Genomic DNA, 7435 nt, shown 5'->3' on the forward strand with positions numbered 1-7435 from the left:
CCGAAAAACGAAATAGCCGCGAACGCTATTCACCCCCCCTCTAGCGCGTCTCGATCCAACACAGTGATGAAACTGGCGATATGCTCTACTATAATGGAGCAGTCTATCACGCAGCATGAAATCATGCGAATGGTGCATGACACTAAGCATGACATTATCTTGAACCAAATTCATATATATATAAAAATGTGTACCCTAGTGCCAGTAAGCCAAATCCACAGATCTAGGGTATACAGGGCCTCTATGGTATAACAACCTAGGTCCTGAACATATCCACCTCCACAAAATATGTACCAACAATATACATAGATTAAAGCAAAAGGGTCTAGGTACACAGATCAAATATGATATAAAAATATAGGTACACATGCCAGATAATAAAAATCCAAAATCTAGTCCTAAACTCAGTAAAGCATGGTATGTCACTTACTCTAGGAATTAAGGTACTCATGGCAATAATCACGAGGTATAAACCTGGATGCATAACAAGCGACAAAACATAACATGTTATGGGTATCAAACTGTGACATACCAAAGACAAACATGATCATTGCTTGTAGCTATAAAATACTATGCATATCCAATTGATAATATCATAAAAGATAAGTCAAGAGGTACCCACCTCCAATAGCAAGTCCAATCGAGTCAAATCTAACGTTGAGATGCTCGTCTCGAATCAGAGTCCTATAATACATGATATACAGGTTTAGCTAATTACATATAAATTAATTAGCTAAATCAAATCCTCGAGATGCTAACATAAATCCAGATCCAATTATAAACCCTAATTGGATCATCTAACTCCTCGAATTAGAACTTGCAATAAGCATAATCCATCACAACAACCTAATCTAAACCAATTCATAAGAACTCACCCAAATCTAGGATGATCGCTGATGGCTCACGGTCAAGGGTTTCCCTGCCCAAAACAAAATGACCGGTGCTGTGGATCGCCAGTGAACAATGTCAGTCAAGCTACAAAGGCTAGTAAACAAACAACCATAACCTCCAATTATAAATTAAACTCGCATCACTACAAATCGGATATCATACTTCTTACCTTAGAATATAACCTAGATAGAAAGCTTACAACCTTATAAACCTCCACCGACAGCTACCAAGAATCACCTATACATCCATAAAGTAAACTCGGATCAGTCCAAGTCTTACCATTAAGCATCAAATTAAATTAAGCTAACCTGTACCAATTCTAATAATCCATTCAACTACTACTAAAGGTGCATCAACAAAACTAAGCATCCAAACCATCTATAAATTTCTCAATGCTAAATACCCTCACCTCTTCTCCAAGTCACTGCTGTTGATCCACCAAACAAACAATATTGCTGCCGAATCAAAAGTTGGCGCTGAAAAACAATAAAGGAAGCTGCAGTGACCAATGAATCTATCAACACACAGAATCCTATCTGAAATCAACATCCAGGTTTCCACCATCCTATAACATACCTTATTCCAAGTTCACATTGATCACCTCCTCTCTGCCTATAACCAATGTAGCCACTCCAAGATCACTGTATAGCAACAAGATGCTCTCCAAGATTCGCAGCTAGGGCAGAGAAAAGATTTGCCGGAGCTATAGCAGAAGGTGTCGGAGGAGAATCAACAGTTAGGGCTTGGTGGTGACTGTTGGCGTCGGGAGTGGGGCGTCAGCTGAGGCTAGGGCAGAGGGAGACGGTAGTGGTGGCGTCGACTAGGGCAAAGAGGCGGCAGCCGACACTAGGGCAGAGGCATCGTGGACCAAATCCAGGGCAAAACTGAAGAGATAGTGGTCGGCACTGCTCCGACCGACCTCAGATGGTGACGACGCCTGGTGCGGCTCGGGAAGGAGGAGGAGAGGCCGGCACTAGGGTTGATGCCGGTGGATCAGGGGTCGGCGTCGCGTCGTCCAGAGGAGAGGAATCGACTCTCGTCGCTGGCATCAGAGGGTGTGGGCGTGCGCACGATGAAGAGGAGAGGATCGAGTTTGGGAGAGGGAACCGGCGCGAGGGGAAAAATGAAGAAAAGGAACGGAGAAGGGAGTTAGGGCTTCTGTGCCGCGGGAAAAAAATCGGGAGGAGAAAGAAAATAAAGAGAAAAAGAAAAAGGAAAAGAAATAAAACTTTTCCTCGCTTAAATGGGGTAGCCTAAACAGGCTTTTTCGGGGCCCGATTTTATTCCCGTAAACTCGTCCATATGGTCTCTGGAAAATTCCAGAATTTTTTTTTAAAAATTCCAGAAAATTCTCTTATCATTATTCGCCATTTTTCGGTATTTTACACTCCCGACCTGTCGATCTGACCTCCACTCGACCGACCGACCCGGCCGGCCGACCGACCGACTCGACCGACTCGACCTGCCGATCCGACCTCCCCACTCGACCGACCGACTCGGCCGACCGACCGACCGGTCGACCGACCGGTCGACCGACCGACCCGACCTACCGATCTGACCTCCACTTGACCCGACCGACCCGGCCGACCGGCCGACCGACCAGCCAACCTCATCTCGGCAACACAGACTAGTGGCTTAGCCGATCTTCTTGCTCGGCAATTCTTTAGCTCGGAGCAGGAACCAGCACCTGCTGGCAGCCTGAGATTATCCGTTCAGGTCATCTCTACTGTAAGTTGAATTTAATTCAGTGCAATTTAAATTCAGCTAATATCTCGTAAAATCTCCGACAACATATTGTATTGTCTAATAATTGCTTCTCCTCTATTCTTTCATGACTCAATGGCTACTTGTGGATGCCTTTCGGATTCAATGTCCCAGCCACTCAACCTTATCATATACAACTTCGTTGGAAACATAATTGAATTGGACTTACAAACATCATGGATTGTCAAATTTAACAAATACTTTTATACATGGTTGGTTATATATAATGACTTTAAATCTTCTTGTAAGTAAACCACTGCTCCCGGACAAATCAAGTATTCTACATCAAGGTGGGTGGTACTTAGATTTCGATCTTTTTGTGATCCTTTGCTCATTAATTTACTGGCACCCACATTAATACAATGGTCAACATTCTTATATAAAAGGAGTATGGCAAGGGGCATTGAAAATTTCTATAGGTGTTTTATCTTGTGGCATATCACTAAATATAATTTATTTTTTAGGGACTTATAAATAGGGGCATGAAGGTGAGGCTAATTAGTATAATTATAAAATTATTATCGTGTGATTTAGAGATTACGAATTTGAATTTCAAAAATAACCTTTTGTAAAATAGGATAAAACTATGTACAATATATTTTTTTTCAGAACCCCTGCATTAACAACACTTCGCGCACCAAGCCGCAAGAATGTCTTATATGTCAAATTGAGAAGTTTCTAGGGATTATGGAGGGCACGTAGACCTTTCCAAGATATTTTCCTAAAGGGATAATAACATACTGTGCTATGTTTAGGAGTCTTAAATTTATAGTGTCAAAGGGAAACATTAGGTTGGTATGAGATATACTTTTTACAACAAATTTATTTATCGCACATCTTGAATTTATAATTAATTTATTTTATCTTTGCTTCAATTATTTGGTGTTTTTAAAGTGCTTAATACATTTCAAAATGTTTCAAATGAATAAAATTTAAATTCTTTAGCTACTTATAGTTTCATCTCACGTATTATTATACTTTACCAGATGGACCAACAACCAACAACACATTGATAAAATTATTGATATGAAGATTGAATTTATCGCATCCATAAGATATAAATTTGTGTCTTCACACTCGTTGAAATTTTTTCCTGTAATGGCAAGGAAGGTAAGTAGTGATGCATGCATAAAGTGTCTTTTTCCTTGAAATCATTTCAGCCTAAAACAAACAGATTCATTACCTCTCTTCTTAGCATTACCACTGCTGCTTCAGGACAACATTGTTCTGCTCACAAGTGCAATGGCCATGGGCAACTCACAGGCGACATTGTTGCTCAGACATCGATCAAGTGGTGCTACTCATTCGATGACAATGATACAGTTGAGAAAGATTGATCAAGGTTGAGGCTGGTAATTAAAGAAATCATTTCAGTAGTTGTTTCCCCATCTTCTTTCCCTTCAATGAAGCAACACCCATCTACTGGATTCATACCCTACATGGTCATAGGTTGATCAACCCCCGTACTCGAATGCTTGTGGAGGCTGAGGCTCATCATCTACAGCCATGCTGAAGAACCAGATACCTGTTGTCTGGTAGAAGTTACTCCAGTTCTTGCTGCATTGGGTGGTGCTGTCGTTGGTGTGTCAGAAAGGGCGAGTACCTCCACTTTGGATGGCTGCAAATCCTTCAAAAGCACAAATCCGGAGGGTGCTAACTTGATGGGAACATATCGGGTTCCCTCAAGGAATCTGACGTGCTTCTCTTGGGCAGGGACGACCCTCGCTGGATTTGTCAAAATCCCATAAGACAGTTCGGGCTCCACTTTCTTTTCCAAAGCAGTATCCAACTGAAAAGGATAAAAAGATAAAACAAATTTGGTCAGCTTATACTTGTTCTTCCTCTTGGAAGCATCAGAAACTAGCTTATTTGATTACAAAAGACAGGGAAACTCAAAATATCCCATAAATTTGAACTCGTGGTAGACAATTGTTCTGAAAGAGATTCCCAACAAAAGAAGTTAACTGTTGCAGAAAATGAACTGCCTTCTAATTAATGTAGACTATTTTTCGTGATTTGATCTGAGTACGAAAAGCATAAACCTATGGGAATTTATCCAACAAAAAAACAAGAAGCTTTGTATTAAAGTTTAAAAACTTTAAAAATTATTTTAAAAACTTTAAAAATCATTTTACAAATTATTTCAAAAATCTTTTAAAAATTATTTAAAAATTCTTTTAAAAATCTTTTTAAAATGATTTAAAAATTCTTTTAAAATTATTTTAAAAACTTTAAAAAAATATTTTAAAAATTCATTTAAAAACTTTAAAAAAATATTTTAAAAATTCATTTAAAAACTTTAAAAAATTCATTTAAAAACTTTAAAAAATTATTTTAAAAACTTTAAAAAATTATTTGAAAAATTCTTTTAAAACATTAAAAATTACTTTAAAAATTCTTTTAAAAACTTTAAAAATTTATTTTAAAATTTATTTAATTTTAAAAAAAAAAACATTAAAAATTCTTTTAAAAACTTTTAAAAAATTATTTGAAAAATTCTTTTAAAAACATTAAAAATTATTTTAAAAATTCTTTTAAAAACTTTAAAAAATTTTAAAAATTATTTTAAAATTTTTTTGAAAAACATTAAAATTTATTTTAAAAAAATTTTAAAAATTCTTTGAAAAACATTAAAAATTATTTTAAAAACTTTAAAAAATGATTTTAAAAATTATTTTAAAAACATTAAAAATTATGTTAAAAATTCTTTTAAAAATTTAAAAAAAATATTTTAAAAAATCTTTTAAAAACTTTAAAAATTATTTTAAAAATTCTTTTAAAAACTTTTAAAAATTCTTTTAAAAATTCTTTTAAAAAAACATTAAAAATTATGTTAAAAATTCTTTTAAAAACTTTTAAAAAATATTTTAAAAATTCTTTTAAAAAATTATTTTAAAAATTATTTTAAAAACTTTAAAAATCTTTTTAAAAAGAAATTATTTTAAAAAATTATTTTAAAATTAATTTTTAAAAATTCTTTAAAAACTATTTTAAAAATTCTTTAAAAATTATTTTAAAAATTCTTTAAAAATTATTTTAAAAATTCTTTAAAAATTATTTTAAAAAACATTTTAAAAAAATTTCTTTAAAAAAACATTTTAAAAATAATAATGGTAATAATAATAATTTAAAAATTAGCTATTTTATAAAATGATTAAATCATTCAAAATTTAAACTTTAAACTTAATTAAATAATTAATAAGTAAATAACTAAAACTTAATTGTTTAAATCTAACCTTATTTGAGAACTAAGGTTGACTTGATTATGAGCTAGATTTATCCTAATTAAAAACATTAAATTGACTCTAAATTTTTTTTAATCAACCTTGACTTTACATTAAAATATTAATGAAAATTTTAACTATTTTAATTAAAACATAATTAAAGATTGACTTAAATTGAACCTTACTTAACTTTGTTTAATAACTTTAATATATTTAACTTCAAATTACTACTATCCTTAAATTAAGTTAATCCTACTTAAAAGGAAGTAAATTATAACAAACACTTTCATTAATCAACTCAATCAATTAATACAAAATTTAATTTATTTTAATTAAATAAGTATTAAATTATTGAATTAAGTAAAAGTTAACCAATAAATTATTGATTAACTACTATTGAATTAATAACAACTTATCTTAATTTAACCTTAAACTAAAGTTTAACTTATTACACCTGAATCTAAAGTCAATTATTTTTATAATAATTGATTAATCAAACTTAAATGAACAATTATACCAAGGATATAGAAATAATTATATAGGAAAATATTACTAAATCCCCTAGAACACTTAGGTACCCAAACCCTATTGTTGACTTCAAGGGGAGTATTAACTTCAGGGAGAGTGTTGACATCAGGGGAGATATTCTTGAGAATTATGTAAAAATATTTGAAAAATCTATAAATATGAAAATATTTTGAATAACCTTCTCACACTTTATTTGAAAAATATTTTAGATTTTTTTTTCATTTTGAAAACTATCTTACAAATTTATTTTATAAAAAAAAACACTCTACGCTTTTCAAAAACTGTTACATATTTTGAAAATTTATTTTATTACTTAGTAAACATTTTTAAAAAAAAACTTAAGTTGACAAGGTCTTAAAAGGTGTTGATGCACAATGATTTTTTTTTTAAAAAAAATGTTTTGAAAACTCACCTTCAATTTGGACCAACCCCCTGACACATAGGAAGTTTTCCTTGTGGTTAACAAGAAGTCCTAAGAATGTGTCAGGTTAAGGGGAAGCCCTGATTGAAAGACTAAAAGTAATCTTTAAAAAATTACTATTAAAAATCGTTGAAACTAAGTTTGAAAAATTATTTTCATAATCTTTTACAAAATTACTCTTTGCTTTACAAATTTTTATGAAAACACTTTGAAAAATATTTTGAAAATACACTATCAAAAAGTAACTTAAACATTCGAAAGTCACTTCTGTCACTTAGAAAACTCACTTTCAAAAAGGTTTTCGCACATTGTTGGTGCAAAACCTAATAGAAGCTAACCCTTAAGTTCATATCCTTTTGATGTGTGTCAAAGGGGAGAGTAATATCTTAAGTTCGAAAAATCTTAAGTTAGAAAAATAAGTTAAAAACATTCCTAACCTACTCTCAAACTTTTTCGAATTTCTCAAATCTTGAGAATTAACCCTTAAAAGACTCAAGCCTAACTTAAGAAAATTGTTAAACATAAAAAAGGGGGAGATTGTTGGTGCAATTGACCTCTAGGGTTTCGATATTTGACAATATGACCAAGGGTTGATCCAAACAGGACC

At 32.4% G+C, this 7435-nt stretch overlaps 1 long non-coding RNA gene across 2 annotated transcripts; it reads right to left on the bottom strand.

The window, feature by feature from the left end:
* Positions 1–579: 579 nt before the first annotated feature.
* On the bottom strand, positions 580–2064 carry LOC122049498. Of its 2 annotated transcripts, none has more exons than XR_006130973.1 (5): positions 1468–2064; positions 1301–1367; positions 1061–1128; positions 876–943; positions 580–684 (listed from the first exon to the last, which is right to left on the bottom strand). It is a non-coding gene; the product is annotated as an uncharacterized LOC122049498 (long non-coding RNA). The 2 variants fall into 2 exon arrangements; XR_006130974.1 differs by having other exon boundaries at positions 876–984.
* Between the last annotated feature and the right edge of the window lie 5371 nt (positions 2065–7435).

Source organism: Zingiber officinale, chromosome 2B, assembly GCF_018446385.1.
Source record: "Zingiber officinale cultivar Zhangliang chromosome 2B, Zo_v1.1, whole genome shotgun sequence".
NCBI lineage: Eukaryota > Viridiplantae > Streptophyta > Magnoliopsida > Zingiberales > Zingiberaceae > Zingiber > Zingiber officinale.